General features: G+C 41.1%; 1 protein-coding gene across 9 annotated transcripts in view; it reads right to left on the bottom strand.

Annotated features, from left to right (window-relative positions):
* pparab (peroxisome proliferator-activated receptor alpha b) overlaps positions 1-19,519 on the bottom strand; it is an 85,777-nt gene that overhangs the window by 22,811 nt on the left and 43,447 nt on the right. The window contains exons 1-2 of one of the 9 annotated variants that reach the window (XM_080303805.1): positions 10,521-11,091; positions 2,950-3,075 (exon numbers count right to left, since the gene is read on the bottom strand). The exons of 6 other annotated variants lie outside the window; for them this stretch is intronic. The gene's annotated coding sequence lies outside the window, so the exon portion shown is untranslated. Of the gene's footprint in view, positions 1-2,119; positions 2,885-2,949; positions 3,076-10,520; positions 11,092-19,519 lie in introns of those variants that run through there. 2 more of the 9 variants (XM_026175310.2, XM_080303802.1) reach the window with 2 other exon arrangements.

The raw sequence follows: 19,519 nt of genomic DNA, 5'->3' as shown, positions 1-19,519 counted from the left end.
CCTTGAAGTAGTATGAACTGAATGGAAAAACCCAAGGACAGTCCCTACTGGCTCCAGGGTTGGTGAGCAACAAGCCTGAGGCAAAACAGATCAAAAGCAGAGGAGTAACATAAACGAAACCAAAAAAAAGACAAAATGTAAAAACAAGAACACCAAGATAACCACAACGAGCTCAGACTTCTGTCATGTTCAACAGGAAAAACCACATAACAACAGTTATAGGGAAAATATTTCAAGATTCAAGATTCAGTCTAGAGGAACTAAACCCAATCGGATAGTAAAGACCCCGTAAATTCCCACTCTTTCAAAGCACTTCCAAACATGAAAAGAGGCCTGGCATCTCAGCAGGAAACTTTACTAAGCTACTCGGTCTTCTACTTTTATCTGAATGGAGGCAGTGTTAGCTCTATTAGCACAAAGTAAACCTATTTAGCATTCAACTTCTCACTCCTCACCCTCAAGTCTTCCTTCCGAGGATATCCTGTTTCATAAACTATTTTTTTTCCCACTCAGCATCGTCTTATTGTAATTCCTCCTTATGGGGAAACAATAAAGAATCCTCTTGACCACAGCTCGACTAAGATCTAGACAAGCTTTTGTGTAATCGAGTAATTGAGTGACAAGATAAAAATCCCACTTGTAAAAAGGTCACTACTTGCAGCTTCTTCCACAGTGCAGACATTGATCAGTCTGCAGTGGACTAAATGGCAGGGTTTTGTGTCAACATGCCCAGAGCATGCGTGGCTTTGTATTTAAATAACATAGAAAAAAGGAGCCCTTTACTGAACTCGTGACCTCTCAGCCAGTAGCTTAGATGTAATGGACCACACTAAACCTCATGTTGCCACCAACATGCATAAGAATGTAAACACAGAGAGCGCTGATTAGCATCAGACTGCACAGCTCTGGTGGACTCAGAGAAAAACAGGAGGGTGGAGAGGAATGTCTGTTAAACTACACTTGTGGGTCTGTATCAGCAGTGTGTGAGACAGAGTGAGCATATGAGGCATGGAAAAAAGGAAAACAACGGTCCCTATGGTAACAGAATACCTTTGTCTCGTAGGTCAGGACCTCTCTCTTGTGCTCACTCAGCCAAGCCTACTTGAGGGCACTCTGCACACAAGGTCATAAGTATTTTTGTGTGTGTGAGCGCGTCTGTGCGTGTGCATGCACTGGGGTTGGAATTAGGGCCTAAAGCAGACAAGAGGGGGTTACGCTGAAAAAGAAAAAAAAAAGGCTGCCAACCTCCCAGGTTGCTATAGCAATGCCATGGCAATTATGACACACAACACATGCTTTGAAATCAGAAGTGTCAAGCTGATATAAAAATCAATCAAAGCCATTGTGATTTGCTACAAAAGAAAGAAAAACAAGGGTTGTGTGTAAGTGTATTTGCAAACTGTGATCACACAGCTGGATGTGCGGGCGAAGCATAAATAATCCATACTGTCTGATGGCTTTCTGCTCAGCAGTATCACCCAACCCCCACAAGGCAGCAAAGGGCCACGTTAGACAGACAGGCCATGAAAACTGCTAATAAGCTTTGGCTAAAGTATTTGAAGCTCTGAACATCACTGAGGCGTGCAGACCACTTTCTTGCTGGCAGGTGTGCACAGCCCTCTGAAATCTGCAGGAAAACTACCAATGACCTTGAAGCCTCATTAGTGATACCCATCACTCAGGGGGATCACGTCATCTAATCCCACAAACATTATATACACGAACAAGCACGAGCAACGTGGCCACAGTAAATGTAAGCATCCAGCCTCCATGACTAGCTACCTGGCTGAGAGACACTCAATGAAGCTTTACAAATCCCACATTAGAGCACGATGCCAAGAAAACACGAATTAAACGGGCAATAATCCAAGACATCAGGAGGTGTGTATGGACTTGTCTCACTAAGGGGTGAAGAAAAAAATATGTAGTTCTTTGAAAGGCCAGAACAACAAAAACCTGCGATTGGAAATGGAAGAAACCGCCAAACTGCTCACATACAGTGGTAGAACAAAAATGTTTAAAAAAAATTCAGACTAGCTGTTATATATAAAATATGGATATGAAAGTAGAAGTATATGAAAACAGAAAAACAACAAATAAAACATGACAGAGCCCCTACCTTCCTCATCAGCAAAACTTGAAGTCTTCCATGCAGATTTCCAGACAGCAGTTTAACATCCAGCTCTAACAGTTTGTATGATCAGAGTGTGTGCATTTCAGTGTACATGCATGTATGTATGTATGTGTGTGTGTATTAAAGAGTAGTCCACAGGTTTAATGCTTAACCCATCTATCTCACGGCCTGAAAGCTGTCATGCCTGTAAGGAGGAGTCTACGAGCTAATGGTGGTCATAGAGGAAGAAAATGGGCTGATGGGGCTGCCCCGTACCCCTGCCCCTTTGTTTAAAGAGTTCACCACGATCTTAGTCTCAACCATGCCTGCAGTGTAAACACTCGAGTGAACCCTTATCGCTTGGAGCTGATATGCAGGCCGGCACCCTCTTATCGTTATGGTGATTGACCAAAGTACAGGTCGTGGAAGTGATTGACATTGGACTTTAGCTGTTCCCTGTGACAGATGAGCCACATGACAGCTAACAAAGCTGTCCTATTATTAGGTAACTGACAGTTAAATACTCAGCTAAAGCAAATTTTGTCTGCTATTTTTAGTCCTGAAGATCAATACCAGTGTCTGATCTAATTATATAAAGTTTAATAATTTTGATAGTGACCAAGTGCATTGCACAAATTTTACCTGTTCTGGGGCACATTTCTCCAACCTGTCCATTGTGTCCATTGATTTTTATATAACAGAAAAACCAGTCAGCAGAATCACGGGACACATTAGCTTCTTATTCAAAGCGCCTATTTGAATGTTTGAATGAAAGCAGAAGTTCACTTGAAAATGAGTCAACAGCAGAAGGTGGGTAAAATAGTCCATTACTTTACCTGTTTGTCAGACATGTTTATGGGCAGATAACAAATCCACTGAGATGTTTCTCACTCTTTTGTAAATAGACAGGACGGGAGGGTTACTCAAGATATTGCCTTGGCTGTCAGCTTGCGAGCTCACGGCTGCACAGAGTTGAGAAATAAAACATCAAGTTACACAAACTCTTCTGGACTCCGACCTCTGCGGTGACAACATGTTTAGTGTCAGAATAATAATCAAATGCCACTGCACACTAAAATGAGACAAGCCCTTACGATCTGAAGAGACTCTATGGGCACAAAGCTGCGGTGTGGCATTGTATCAGGTTACCTCAAAGGTCTATGTTGACCTGACCCTTGACCCTGGCTGTTAATATTGCACCACTACGTGGCAGTAAACGTGCCTGCATGCATGTGTTTGGTAGCGTTCAAACAAGAACATGGAAAAGAATGAAATTTTAGATTTGCGGGGCAATCAACTACTAACCATGTTTATTCCTTCTAAAGAGACAGGTACATATACAATGGAGCTGTCCTATAAACTTTATGATATGTGAATAATGGGAGTTTTGGCCAAAGGTAGCTTTTACTACCAGTACCTTTGTGTGTTTTGCTTCTGATAAGGCTTAAGTGTTTGCTATGTTTACATTTTGATACATTTTATTGTGTAACCTGTTAAAACTAGGGATGGGTACTGGTATCGCACCGGTTCTGACATAAACGGTAGTAACCAGACCGAAAAGCAGCGCACATTTCGGTGCTTTATTTCCCCTGAAATGTCATACACTTTGGATTCTAGCCAATCATTTTACCTTTGCAAGTGTAGTAGGCGGGCCCAGGTACGTACGTTTTTTTAGAGCAGAGCTACAGATTAAAAATGCCCAAGGCAAAGTGGTCAAAGTCTGGCTGTACTTCACAGCAAAAGATGCAAACTCAGCAGCCTGCAACAGGTGCTTTAAGGTGATACTGTGCAAAGGAGGTAACTCCTCGAATCTAATGAAGCACCTGGCGACGTATAGCGTATTTTTAAAAGATGAGAAATGCACCGTATTTGATAGCTTGCTGCGAGACCTCACATCGAGCACATCTACTGTGGGTGGGTTGCCTGTTATCGGACCTGGAGTTAGCAACATCCCCCAAAAACCCAAAGAGTAGAGTCCTGGCCCCTAGCCCTGCCAGTGTAGCAGAAATGATGACGGATGATGATGGCAGCAGCAGCCGTTCTTCTCTGCGTGAGTAGCTTAATGTTGTTTGCATGTAATTTACGTTGAGTAGGCTAACCACGTTATTAAATTAATGCATGTAAGGTGAACTAGCAAACACTGTCATAGTTACATGCGGCTGTCTTCTTGTTTGATGGCAGATACTTGCTTCACCCTGGCCAAAAAGGCTAAAATGACCAAAGAAAAAGTGGAAAACAGTTGAACATGAGAGGTTTAGGACAAAGTTTGTGGTTTTTTTCCACTGATTAAGCACTGCTTCCAGCCAAGAGTGATGCCATAAATCCCCTATTGCTGCAGAAAAGGCTAACATTGTTATCTTTTTACAAAAAACAGCTGAACATGAGAGGTTTTTGGACCAATTTTGAGTTCTCCATTCTTTAAGCACCGGTTCGAGCACCGTTTAAGCACCAGCACCGTTTCAAAAGTACCGGTTTGGTACTGGTATCGGATAAAACCTAAACGATACCCATCCCTAGTTAAAACTACAAATGCCAAACCAATAAGATCAAATCTTGAAGCATTATGAATTTATCAGGGAGTCAACTTTGCAAGCATGTGATTTGCAATAAACTGATCTCATGGGACATCTTTGGCTCAGAGAAATACATCTAAATACTATTATCACATTTGAAGAATTTCCCAAAATATGACATAAAGTATTTATTGTCATGCTTTATTATTCTTAAATGACAGTAACAGTGAGGTTATATTGAGCAATGACACAGCTGTGCTACAGCCCTGACCTGCAGTATAGGCACAGCTATGACTCCCGTATTCCAGTGAGTTAAATGCATTAACAGCTGGATCAATGGTTAAAAGACAGCTACTGCTTTTTCCAGCTGTTAAGATGATCAACAACAAACAACGCCGTGGTTGTCCTTGAGCAACATTTCCTTTCTTTGCCAAAGTCTGACTGCTGGCTGCCACTTTGTACCTATTTCCAAATCAGTCACAAGGATCAGACAGGCCAGTATTACAAATCTTCCCCACAGTATAATGCAATCTTTTCCAGCGGCGTTTATCACTTGACAAATGCTAAGCTGGGGGGTGAAGAGACACCAGGGAAGACTTGTATTTATTAAACTAGGCTGAGAATATCACACAGCTCCTTACTGCGTCATGTGTATTCCCTGTAAGATTTACTCTTTTGAGTTTGTGATCTACACTGTTGTTGCTGATTTGCTGCCTTCCAAGATCCTTTCCAGGTGTCAGAAAGTAATTGTGGATCGGTGACTATGCTGGATGGCCGAGATGTACAATGCTATCACAGCTGATCAATCTATTAATGCCCATGACAAGCAAACGTGTCAACATTTTCACAGTGGCTCATAATATTTTAAGGTAAAAATGTCAATTCTGCACAACTTTTTAGCTGCGATTTTTTTTCAATTAAACAGCAATAAAAATGACCAAAAGTGGGATCTCCACTAATAACAGACCATCAGCAAGCACAGCCCTCCCCCGTCACCGAGCGTTCTGGGGTTTTAGGGTTCCCATTAGTGCACGTGTCTATGTGTGTGCACTTCAGCAACACTGTCACACAAAGTATTTCTACAGACAAAAAACCTGCATTTAAACATTTTTAAACTTTAAACCTGTGCTTAAGATTATTTGACAGACTGCACATAAAATATAACAGTGACTGAGCTCTGCTTTGAATGTAGGAGTCTGAAAAACCTCCAGCTAATAACAGTAAAACTTTTGTGTATGACAGTGACTGCATAGTCTACTGTCATAGCTTTCCCCTGATCGCCCCAACAGCGTAATCGAGGGAAATCAGGAGAAAAACATGAAGCTTAACTCAATCGAATAAATCTGGGGTTTTTTTAAGGGGCGTGGGGTCAAGAATTTTTTGATGCTAATTTTAAACTGTATGTCACTAAAGTTCAACCCGAAGGCTTGTTTTTCATTGTAGAGATGGATGACAAATTAAAGTATAAACCAGAATCCCTGACCCCAACCTACTACAATAACAGAATCCAGCTGATGATATTTTGGTGGCCTGCTTTGGGTCAGCTCTCACCTGCTAATAAATATAAAAATTATTCACCTTTGTACTATCACTATACGTTTCTTTGGTGGTGTGACTGGTTCCTTCTAGGCTGACAATGGCATGTTTCATGAATCAGTAGGAATCCCTGAATGAATAATCCGTTGCCTGGCCTATAAAAGAGGACCTGATCTGTAGGGTGGCAGATCAATAAGTTACATCCATTAGCAGTACAGTAGAACATTTGATATTCAAAGCCTCTTAGAGTTAGTTGCAGTTTGTCTAGAGATTGAATGGTACCATTTGTCAACATAACAGCTTTAGTCGACTTTAATCAAAGAGTTTTCTGGTAAACAAAGAAAAGTTGATTATTACAGTTTTTCCACCAAGTCTTAACAAACCCAGTGAATGCACGTCCTTCAAGGTTCTTGCAAAGCTGAATTCCTGCATTATTTAGGTCAAATTTACGAGCAGGCAGCCATCTTTCTTTGCTGGTGCATTGCTGCACCTATAACACCACCTGTAGCTAAGTGGAAGTGGTATCTTTGTGCATGGAAACTCTTAAGCCTGTGGATTACATAAACCTGAGACCCACATACTGCTACCACAGTTGTAAAATTCCACAGGCAAAAAAAATGTCTATTGGAGTACATAAAGGTAGTAAAGTGGTTGCTTAAAAAAACAATACAGTGATGAGTACTTGAGTACACGTCAAATCTAAGGTGAAGCTGGGAGTATTTCTCAGGCAGCTGTGTATCTCATTTCATTTTCCAGCTTGACACTGGAGTCCTGAGTTCCCCTTTCTGGCTGCCAAACCAGCCTGCGTGTTTTGTGGGGAGGCATGCAGAACACAGTCCTAGTGACAGATCAACACTGATTTGCTACTGTAGTCCAACAAAAAACATAAAGCTCTTTCAGCTTTTCTTATGGGCAACCCTTAAGCAGGAGCTGTAATTAGCAAATCCTAAAGAAGATGTGCGCAGCGCGAGGACAAAGAGTTCATTTTGATCTGCTACACAGCTGACATATTTGTGGATAAGTTGTTTCTTTGGTAGCAGTAGTAGCAAGCAGCAACCTTCATCTAAAACCACTCTGCACTGCATTTACCTTTGGTCATCTGTCATGTTAAAAAGCTCTGCGAGGTCCCATAAATGTGTCAAACACCTCTGTCATACCAAAACAAGCAAAAGTAGTTCAACCAAAAAAGTAAAAAAACATTTTGTTGTTAGCAACGCAATTCCAATGGGAGAGTAGATATGGTCAGTGACAGATGATTGATAAGGATTTCTGCATATCTTGTGCCTCCTACTGAGGCAGTTGCAGTGGGAGTGGAACTTGTCAAAATGAGACAAGATAGTTGGCAAGAAAGAGAACACCTTCCAGCAATCTGTCTGTCTATAAGAATACAGACGTGTGCAAATGTGACACTAACATAGGAAGACTGGAAACAAACAAAGATATTGTTCAGGGAATCAGTCAAATCCTCTTGTCCTGTCAACACACAAATTCAGCTTACATACGGCATCTTTTCTTGACTATTAGCAAGGACGATCTCCTGTCCAGAGCTCCTTACTGTAAATCTGGCAGGAGGGCCCCAATCCTATTCAACCCAGAAAGGCTTTACAATAAAGAAGGCTCAAGGGGAACAGACCTGGCTCAGAGGAAGGTCAACCCTGACTACGAGAGGACGAAAGATGCCAAACAAACAGACCATATAAGTGATTAGAACCAGCCAAAGTGCAGTGATTCCCTGCACTTCATAAATGCACACTATATTTACTTTTGTATTTATTTTTGATGGTGCAGGAACTTGAAAAACAGGCCAAAGGAGCTATGTGGCGTTTCGACATGTCTCTTTTATGTCCACAAAGAGATACAAATGATAAACTTCTGAACCTGAAAGTCCTGTTTGAGGAGAAAACGTTGAATCTCCCTCTGTTCTTTTCTCTGTCTCTACAAGCTGTGAATGCAGCCAGGCAGAAGCAGATTGCAGGTCTCAGGTTGCCTGAGACAAACAGGGTGCAACAGCTCAGCCAGACAAAAAGTAACGATGGAAAAAACAACTGACGCACAAGTTCTCCAAGACTGACATAAAGAAGTCTGAGCAGGAGACATCATAAACTTTTATGCTGTTTAATGTCTTTTTTATCACCATAAAAACTGAGGTTATGCCTTCTATATTTGGTCCATTATTGTTACAGCAGTGAAAATAGATCACTAGCACCATACCAGATCAAAGCCACAAAAAATTACATGTTAGTGTTTGTCAAGTGGACACAAAATTAAAGGGGAAAAACACATAATACATCCCTGATACACGGTACTCACTCACTTATATTTTGTACTTTTAGCAAAGGGATTTGCTTTTATTATTTGATCAAGGTTTGGCTAGCAGTATTTGATATGATCTTTTGAAACACTTTTAGTCAATCAATTAGCTCCCGCCCATAGGCAGTGCCCGAGATACAAATGGAATTTTAGCGATACACACCAGAATGATACGACCTTTGTCCCTGAGGTAAATGGCACATCAATGCATAGATTTAGCACACAGCTACAAGTCTGGTGTGCAAAGAACTTCACGTCTCACAGTGCAGTTACAAGTGGATTTCAGAACAGAGGATCTGTCTTCGGTTCATCCTCAGCAAAGATCCAAAATTTCAGATGTGATTTTTTTTCCTAGCCCTTACAAAAGATTCGGAGGTTGGATTCTCTCTTTAAACCATGTGTATTTCTATCATAAACAAATCTTAAAGCATCGCGCATCAGTCATGATTCAGTGTGGTGTCTCAGGCGGCCCCAAAATGCATAGAAGAGTGGACTGTTGCCACGGTTACAAAAGAGAAAACTGTAATTAGTCACAACACAACAACAACATACATTATTATTAATCTCAGACAAGGACATTTATCCTTAGTGCACCACAGGAATGGGGGTGCTTTAAAAGTGTCCTAAACCTGGTATGCCACAGCGGGAGTAAAAGTGGGATGGCAGTAATATATGCTGATTCTACAGTGAGCATCCCTTCCTCCTAAACTGTGTATCTGTTGGTATTTCTATTGGACTGTGATGGCTTGACTAACCGTAGCCATGTTAACAACAGTGATATGAAATTTATGAGTTTTTTTACGCTACAGAATTTATGCCACTAACAATAAATCACATGCTAACAGGCCGATTTTATCATGGGCGGGCAGCGGCGGTATCCGCTGGTCAAAAGTGGCTCATGTGTAGAACTGACACATGCCACTCAACCACGAGTGGGTGGATGCCTGTCCGTTTTTCAATCTAACAACTGCTGGGATTTCAATCAACATAAAATAGTGTTTTTCAGAAATGAAAAGTGCCAGTTGGTCCATTTCCTTCACTAAAAAACAGATCATCTAACAAATAATTTGCAGAACAGCGACCAACTTCTGATTTTTAATACATTGTCCATGTTCAGACACATAAATGAGAAGGAGAAAGGCAGAAAAACTAACTCAGTGTTACTTTAGGAGTTACACAGCACCTGCAGCCACACACTAACCACTGCTTCACTCATTTATTCCCTCCACCGTTGTGCTATAAAGGTACTAAACGCCGCTAGTGGGCAATAAAAAAAAACCCCTAATATTTCTTGGCTGCACATCAAGTCTGCAAGTGAGGCCTCCGTAAGATCACTGTTACTCATCCAACCATGATCCTTGTCACACCTGACCGTCACAGTTATTTTGTGTATGTAATAAAATGGCACACGATCCTGACTGCACAAGCAGTGATCCCACCTCTGAAACAAAACCTCTTGATTGAGTCTATGAAAACAATATTTACATTATATGCAGATGTTTACCTTTCATTGTGCTGAGTATTGAACACAGCATTAACCCTTTGGCATTACTCTTCCCATCACTGCATCACATGCAGTGATGACCAGACCTGACCAGAGGCCTTTATAAAGGACTGCTCTGACAGCCGGAGCAATCTCTGCTTCTTCAACCGCTATCTTAGAAATGGGCCGTGCAAACAGGACAATAAACAGGCCGTTGTGTTGAACTAAATGAATAGCTTACATCACAGGGAGATGATGCCTATTGATGAGCAAGAGCTGTTCTCCCTGCGCAGGCGTGCAGGCTAAAAAAAACCCCACAGCTTACCTTCCCCTCCTCCCCTCCATACAATAACAATAATCCTGGAGGAAATTAGTAACCCCCCCACCTCCCTGTGACTGCAAACTAATAATGTGCATATAACAGTTGGGCAGAGTGTCAAAGTGGGAGACACGCACTAGTCTGCAGTTTGCGCTACACAGCATTCCCTCACAGTCAATGTCAGCTGCTGCAAAGAGGACTTATAAATAAAAGGCCACATGAAGACATACATATATATGTATATACCTGACAGCAGATAGCGCAAAACGTCGGCGCCATATCTTCGGAAATATCTCGGTGGGCTGGGAAGCGTTCAATGCAACAGCGAGAAAAGGAGCAATGAAGGAGCGAAAACGTCCCCCAGACACCGACCGCGTCCTCGCTGGCTCCCCTCGCAGTCCTGCCGCTGTCAAAAATCCCCCAGCACGTCCATACAAAGCAGAGCCATGGTGCTCACGCCCGCAGGAAGTGACCTCATGACTGACAGCTGGCAGAGAGAAAGCGCACACCCCGACACACCTATGGTTTCAGCGAATGGAAACAGCGCAACAGTTTCCCCTGAGAAGGACGCCCCCTGAGCCTGGACAGAGGGAGAGCGAGACCGACCGGAAAAGCCTCTCCTTCTAAAAGTGACCCTGCGCACTGCAGCTCACAGAGAAACTTCTTCTCCTTCACTGGATTCCTTTATTCCTTTATTGTGTTCAAGTGCACAAAAATGCGTTGTTGGCGAATGTTATCAAATAACCTAAGCAGCAAAGGATTATAAAAAAGTACACACAAATAAATTAATTAATAAGAATAAATAATAAATAAATATAAAAATATATACATTTTTAAAGTTAACCTGGCTATTTTAAATGGGGATTATTGAATATACACTGTTAGTCTTTGAGGGTTTTTTTATTTTTATTTTTTATTAAATAATATTAAATAATAATTACATTTCTGGAAAATTCTGTCAAGAAAAATTGTAGCAACTGCAAACAGCGACACGTTGCAAAGGGAGGAATTTACAGATAAACAGTGGTAAAAACAAATAAATCAAATCAAATAACACAATAATAACGATAACAATGATAATACAGTTGTGTTGAACTCAAGGGCGTAGATTTGGCATGGACAGAAGGGACATGTCCCCACCAATATCCAGCGATTATTGAATTGTCCCCACCAATAATTTGACCTCTTCGAGTAAAGAAAAACAAACCCGATAGTAAGAAAAAAACGATCTGTCAACGTCTCATTCACCCAGCGGTGCAGAAATTACGTTCTCCACTGGAGTCCTACGTCATGTGACAAATATGGCCAATGTGATTGGCTGTGCCTGTTTAGTTTTAGCAGCGGCAAGCCTGCGCTGCGAGGACCTTCAAGGAGGAGAGGAGGATTGCAGCAAAAAGGAAGAACCTGGATATAAGAAAGTATTTTTCAAAGAAACCTGTAAGTCACTTAAAATCAAGTTCACTCATAAAATGTGTCCGTCATAATAACGTTACAGGCTATGCTAGGCTTTGGCCCACATCAGTCTAAAATTGTATGTAACCACGAATAACGTGTTTTGGAAACTAACTGCACAACAGGCAGCAGTATTAGTTCTCTCAGTCTCAGAGTAGCATTTCTAATTTTGATTGAAACTGTCAGAGAAAACGGCAGCCTCGAGCAGCCAGGATATTAGTTTACAGAGGCTGTTAGAATTATATGTCTAATGTTAAATGGTGGTGACACAGAAATTTCATCCTAATGGCACTGACATATTCATAGGTCATAGTCATGAATAGTCATGATTTTGCAAATATTCCACCTTGTAGTGCAGTTTGCACAAATTGTTTTAAAAATGCACTCACCCTGCAAACATTACTGATGAGTCAAGATCTGCACAAATTGACAGAAACACTGAAGCAGCTCCACATTTTATTCTTATTGTCATGTATGTCCTATTTGTCAGGTGACAGAAGAACCAACACAAAGCTCAGAGAGTAATGGTGATACAAGATCACAGGTGAAATTGGATGATGACCTGGTGGTTCATGACTGTATTTGAAGCACATGTGTGACTGCATGTATTTGGAATGACTCACTGTTATTTATCAGGTGACAGAGGCAGCTCTGCCATGTTGTAGCTCGGACAGAGGTGAAGAGGCGAGGTCACAGGTGACTGACTGATGATTTGGTGCTATAAATTAACTAGTATTTATTATCATGACAATTGTTAGGCTGCTGATGTAATTGATTCATTAGTGAATATATGACAAAGAATCTGAATTGACATGTCTCACTTTTTATATGGAATATGGCTGAAGTAAACTAAAGTCTAAAATACTTAGTCAGTCATTTGTTTAATAGTAATTTAACATTATATAATTCACATATAAAACTATGAATTGTAATTTTAAAAAAGCACGTAGAATAGCATATGTAGACAAGTATATTTCTCCTTTCATTTAATCAAGAAGCAAAGACAAAAAGGAAAAAAATAAGAAACAGGGCAGAGTTCGGTGGTTGAATCATCCGTCCCCACCAATTCCAAACTGAACTGAAGGAACATAGAATGACAAAATTTGCCCCCCCCCCCCCCCCGGTACTGTCCTCACCCCCCCCTGCCCCACCGCCCATGTGGTCATCCAAGGTTCCTTCCACCTTGGCCTTCAGTTCAGTGTTTAATTCAGTTCGGCGAAGCTGGGATGCCCCCTTGAATTGTACACCTCGCTGCAAAGCACTCAGTAAAAAGCGAGTGATAATGGTCAATATGAAAATTGTAGTGATGCATAAAAAACACAGATGCAAGAATATAGAGAAAAGCCCAATCACAACCATGAAACAAAAATGCAACATGACTTCTAAATTTATCCTAAAAAATATCAGTTTCATGTTGGTTGAAATTCAGTAAATGGTAAAATATGAGCATTCAGCCAAGGCTGCTCAGAGCTATGTGACCTAGATTTGCCCAATGTAAGCACTTAATCACAATAAACTTCATCTGAGTCGATTTTAATCTGATTCTCAAACTGACAAACAAATACCTACAGTAGCGGGGGTGTCATGTCTTTTACTTACAAATAATAAAATGAACAGTACCTTACTCTCCTTCACCTTAAAATCTAATATGTTGCCAGTAAACAAATGTATGCAAACTCATTGCCATAGAATGACAAACTACTACGTACCTAAGATGGTCAAGTTAGGACAGCTTGTTTACTGTGAGTGCACAGTACTTAGAATATAGGGATATTGTGTCAAGATGTGGGAAAGTGGGGGAATGATTACAAATGCTGTGCAGTCCCACATAAAGAAGGACATGTGGTCACCTTACATGACAGTGAGGAGGCTCAATTTTTTAAAAAGGTATGGATGAACTTTATCCTCGTGCGGTAGAAAATTAGTATTACAGACCAGAAAAAAAACCTGAAAAAAATCCTGACGACAAGAAAGAGAGAGAGAGCGAGAAAAAAAAGTTTTTTTATTTGACAGTTCTCAAAAAAAAAGAAGGAAAAAAAAAGAAAGAAGTTAGTTGAACCGATGGGGTGTTGATCTGGTCAGTTGAGAGGGTTGTTGATCAGTTTCTGCTCCTTTGGTGTTCATGAAGTTAACAATAGATGCCCTACAGGGTGAACAATGAGACAATACACAAATCAGGAATGGTTTTACAGGTGGAGGCCACTAAAATTTTGTGTGCGTGAATGTCTCTGACCAAAAAATCAAAAACGGACTTGATGAGAGTGGCCCAAGGGCCCGACGTCCTCTAGTGGGCCCTGTCCTCACTGCCCTGTCCTCACACAGGTTCTTTAAAGCCAGATTACGAGCTGGATCTTCCCTCGAAGATCTTCTCATACAAATTGGACACTTGTTTGTTGGGTCTGCTCTCCACCAGCTCTTCAGACAGCCTCTACAGAATCTCTGGCTACGTGACAGAAGAACAGGATCTGTGAAGATGTTCTGACACACCGGACAGTGAAGATCCTCATCTGATCTTGAAGCCATCGAGTTTCTGAGTGAAGCTGAAAACTGAAAGTACAGTCAGTCCTGGTTATTCTCGCTCCTGCTGACTTAAACTTCTTCTGAATAATATTTTTCAGTCAAACTTACTTTTAGTGTATGCAACATGTTGTTGTCTTCCACTTTTCTCTCCTGCATCTGGGCTCACTCAGTGGAAACTGGTAATTTAATCGAATTGTCTTTGTGTGTGTCTTTATTGACGAAGAATAACGAGGTGTTTCCTGGTTTCTGTCATGTGAGTTATGTGAGGGGCTCTAAGAAATACGGACCAGAACTGTAAAATCTGTAACTTTACCTAACATTTTTGATGAATAACTAATTGTCTGTAAAAGTACCAAACAACAACTCTATGTAGGCTGTATAACAATACATTAGTTCATAATAGTTAATATGATAATAATTAAATTATTTCCAATTACAGACAGATATAAATAGTAAAGAATTTTGTTCCAGTTGTGTTTATGTACTTTAAGTAAAGCTAAATTTAGCCTAGCTAGGACTAGCTGTTAGCCTAGCTGAAGAAGATGGTTTGAATTTACATGGTACTGACATTAGTGATTATTACTACCACCAAAGAAGTGTTGTTTTTGGTAGCGTTTGTGTGCGTGTCAGTTACTGGAGGATGTAGGAATTGATACTATTGACTGGTCTCCACGCTCGCCTTACCTAAATCCAACAGAAGATATCTGGGACATTGTGTTTGGCTCCATCTGACACCACCAGGTTGCACCTCAGAATGTCCAAGGTCCAGATCTGTTTTCTTTAAGTTTTTTTGAGCAGTGTATATGTGCTTGGACTTCAACTTTCCTCATCACAGTTATTAAAATTGCATTCTGGATCATGATAAAAATAGTCAAGTAAGAAACTCATGCTTGTATTAAACTCATAGTTGAGCACAGGGAAACTTTCAGCTTGGAGAAACTAAATGTTTCCCAGTCCCGCATGAAAATGACAGGAGTGGAAATCTTACATGATCCCCCTATTTGTGAGAAAAAGGACAATATCTTTGCATTTCCAGATGGCTTGGCAGCATTGTATCTTTTTTGTGGGATATTTAGCTTTTCAAGGTTGTGCTAATTGTGCACATTTTAGGACGAGAAAAGCAGCTGGAGAAATCCTAGTCTTTCACACTGACCTCAGGCCAAGTAATCAGGATTTCCAGCTAAACTGTTGCAATAAACTGCCCATTACTGTAGCTGCTCTGTTTTCCCAGCTCATGCCAGATGCTGAGTGTGTGACCCTGGCTGTCAGTTGCATCTCTCTGCTCTACTGTTTCTTCACCCCCATTCCCTGTCCCAGCTCGCCATTACACGTCTTTGCAACGTGGGCGTCACTCTCTGGACTCGAGGTCTGGAACCAGGCGCTGGCTGCTCTGCATGTGTCTTGGGACTACAGTGGACTTTCACAACCTCCATGCACACTCAGCATGTACAGCATAAGTTCAGTGATGGCTGGTGTTCATATTATTCAACAAAATAATCTAACCCCGTTCATTTTTAAGACTGTAAGTTGCTAGCTGATGGTAATCAGGCATTTATTCTACAGTCCTAATCTATAACAGGGTTGTTAATGTATTTTATATCGAGGAGCCCACTTTAAGCTTAAGTGTGCTCCTTTCTGTCAGCTTAAAGGAGTTTAACTACACATTCAATCCCTAAAATACGTTAATATTAGAAAAAAAAAATGACAAAAAAGGTCTTCACCAGGCTGATTCTGACCCCTGAGCCCTATGTTTGAAACACCAGATCTCTAACAAGGCCACATTTGCATGTTTGTGTATGTGTGAACAAGCTCGTGCATAATCTGTTTTCATCTAGGTTTTCAGTAAACCTATTCAATTCTTTATAACCAGTGAAGTTGCATGAAGATACCAAAGAATATTGCAATTATCAAACGCAAAACTACTCAGTGCTCAGAAAACAACACAAACAAACATATCCATTAAAAAAACAGCTCATGGCTTCTGTTGTGTAATATGGTATTATACTGGTTCTTAATTTGTAGCAACAGCTACTGTATATGTTCATGCTTGGTCTCAATAATAAATGCCTAAAAAACAACATAACCCGAAGGCTCACTCACTACATTATCTGTTTGCTTGGAGCATGTTCAACATTTTAATCAGTCATTTTTTGATAACTGACCAAAATCTTGTTGGATCTTTTGTTTAACACAGCGATTTAATTTATGACATAGTTTCAGTGGGTGTGTCAGCCTTGACCTAACCTATCCCATGAACTGCTACACCTGTAAACACTATAACGTTTGTTTTACCTATGTGTGCGTCTGTGTCTTATTCTTGTCACCCCATTGCCGTCTTCCACGACCCTTGATATATCTTTTTTCTTTTTTTTTTAGCACCCACAGCTAAATCATACCCTCCACTCTCAGTCTCCTGTGTATCAGTATAACTGTGGTGCCGTTTTAGTGACTCAGGCTTGGCTTACCTTACCTAACAGCCCAAATTATTAAGAGCACTGTGCATTGTTAGTCCAGTTATTCCCAGGTTACTCACTTCTGGGAACAGTTAAGGCTTCAGAAAAGCCAAATATGGTAAGTATATTATAATCTTTAATCACGAGAAGCTTTTAAGAAACTTTTAAGCTTTTAAGAAAAAAAAGTCAAGTTATTACATGGGAATGACTTTTTGCTCCTATGGACATCCACACTGATACCAGCTCCAGTTTACCAGGCTTCTCCACAACTGCTGGCGACTTCACTGTGTGAGGAGGACATTGAGAAACATTAGACCGAGAAGATACGGCTCGTTGCAACACAGCTCAGTAGAGCAGACAGAGTCCACAGTAATGGGCTCCGGTCAAGACTCTCTGTCTGGATCACAGCTGGTTTCCTAATTAAGGGGAGACTTTCCACATCTAGATAATTTAATGACAGCTGCTTACAACATGTCTGTCCATGAAGTGAACCTAGCTGTAATAAAACAAACTCTGAACAAGCAACTGTGTGATGAAGTACTTTGTGGTTACGAAAGAGAACCCATCCTTAGAATTACAGCTCTTTCGAAGACTCAGCGCTCCACAGTGAACATCATGGATTTGTCTGCTTAATACTGTGTTTTCTTCCCCAACTGGAAATCAGGAAGAACATGATCAAAAATGAGTCTGTAATTACAACTACATTGTGTTGGTGTGTTAACAGTATGACAGTATGATTCTATGACATGTGACCCAATGTTGGAGGTAAAACGACTGAAAGAAAACGTGCTAGTTGATGCTAGAATTGTTGGCCTCGATATCAACAGTTACACAAGTTAAGTTTTAGGCCCTGGATGGGACTTTCGACAGCAGGCTGGGGATGTTTTTTCGAGTCCTTATGGTAGTTTTACACGACCTCTACTGCCACCTGCTGGTAAGAAACAGCAGCTGAAGAACTTGCAAGGACATGACATGTTTTTTAAGCATCTTCTAGAAAAACTGCAGACTTTAACAAATACTTTGTAGAAAACACATTTTATTTTAATCAACCAGTTTTGTACTATGGTGCCAAAGATCACATCAGGCTAAACTGCCCAAAAAGTAATCTCCACTATCAGCAACAACAATGTCTGTCTTTGTTTTCCTTAGCACAAACATTCACACTGACAGAACACTGACGCCCGCAGCATTCATTTCTTGTATTTATGATGTAGGTGCATCACTGTTGTCTGCCCACTCACGAGAACTCAACAGCCGCTTTCCCAGGCTGCCTGCATCCAGTCATCCAGTCACAATCACCCCTTTGTGGTCAACTTATTGGAGGCCTAACTGGTGTTACTGCAATAATTACTCGATTCACTCATCAATATTTGGAAAGAATATGAATTTGCAAATGGTCAAATAATTCAATGTGGCCAAAATGGTTCATATAGAAATAAAATATTCAGCAAATATGGCACAAAGAAAAGTGTAGAGCGTCCACTAGGTGGCGCCTTTGCCATGTCTTTAAAGAGTGAGAGAGGTCTAGTGACTGGAGGGATCAGTGTTAAATGTGATTAATTAGAAATGACTCTGTGTGCAGAAAATATAAATACGCAAACAAAATAATTTCATTTCCTTGGTTCTATACTTCAAACTCATTTTATCATCGCATATTTAATGTGGTGGCGGAAGCTATTTTGAAACCACGCTTAGCTTTGCTTCATTTCAGCAAATGTAAACTGCTCAGTGGTTTATTTGCAGGACCTGCCCACACAGAGCTTTCAATCCTATCCACTTACACTCAATCAATAACACCATTCCATTTATACAGGAATGACATCATGCAAGCTCTTATAAAAGCGCTGCTGCAAGTATTCTTCTTTTCAAATTCCTGGCAACTTTGGAAAAAGCAACAGTATATTATTGAATTCTGACTCATATGTGTCAGCCTGAGCCTTGCAAGCATTTCATTAGTTCCTTATTGCATTGACATGGGTGGGGGTGGGGGGTATCCCAAAGCGGATGTCAGAGCTTTTTGTAGTGTTTTGGGTGAAGTGGCAAAGCAGGAGGAGATGAAGGATGGTGCATGGCCTTTAGAGATGCAACCCAAGAGTCAGGATGCACACAGAGTCATTGTCTCAGCAGGCTTAGTATTCAGCTCCCTTTTGCTCCATCACCATGGCCGAGGACCAAATCAATTCAGCCTGTTGGCTGGCAGGGGTACAGCTACCCAGTGGGTGCAGCCCACATACAAATACACCCAACACTGGTCTAGACACACAGAATGCAGTGCTGTGGTAGACTTCTTCCCACGCTACAATGTTACAGCTCTGAGCAGTGTTACTCCAGTGATGTGCTGTCAAGCCATTCCCCTCTTTGTGTCAGAGACATCTGGTGGCTGCACAAGAAGCTCAGCATGGCTGCTAACGTCTGATATGTGTGAAACTCTGACATAGGAAATGATATACAGGTGGCAGTGCAACACGCTGGAGTTTTAGTGCCTGTAGGGACTGGATTATGTCAAAAATGAGAAATAGTTGCTTCTTGCGCAAAGCTGTCACTTGTTATGTGACAACTGGCTAAAAAAATCCAAGGGTGTGCAAGAACTCTCGCTGTGAGTGACAACCTCAAGCCTGACCTTGATATGAGATACCGGGCTGCAGTCTCAGACAGTGAGCTATGTCTGATGTCCACGTTGGGATAGCGGCTGGCACTCACCTTGTTATCCATCTGTGTGTGTGTGTCTGTGTATTTATATGTGCTGCTGGCCAGAAAGAGAACACCATCTACTACCATATGCTTCAGCCCCCTGTAGTGCCAAGGTTCTTCTTTCCATAT

Source organism: Astatotilapia calliptera, chromosome 7 (assembly GCF_964374335.1).
Source record: "Astatotilapia calliptera chromosome 7, fAstCal68.1, whole genome shotgun sequence".
Taxonomy (NCBI): Eukaryota; Metazoa; Chordata; class Actinopteri; order Cichliformes; family Cichlidae; genus Astatotilapia; species Astatotilapia calliptera.
The sequence above is the reverse complement of the archived record's forward strand: the minus strand, read 5'-3'. Positions and strand labels throughout refer to the sequence as shown.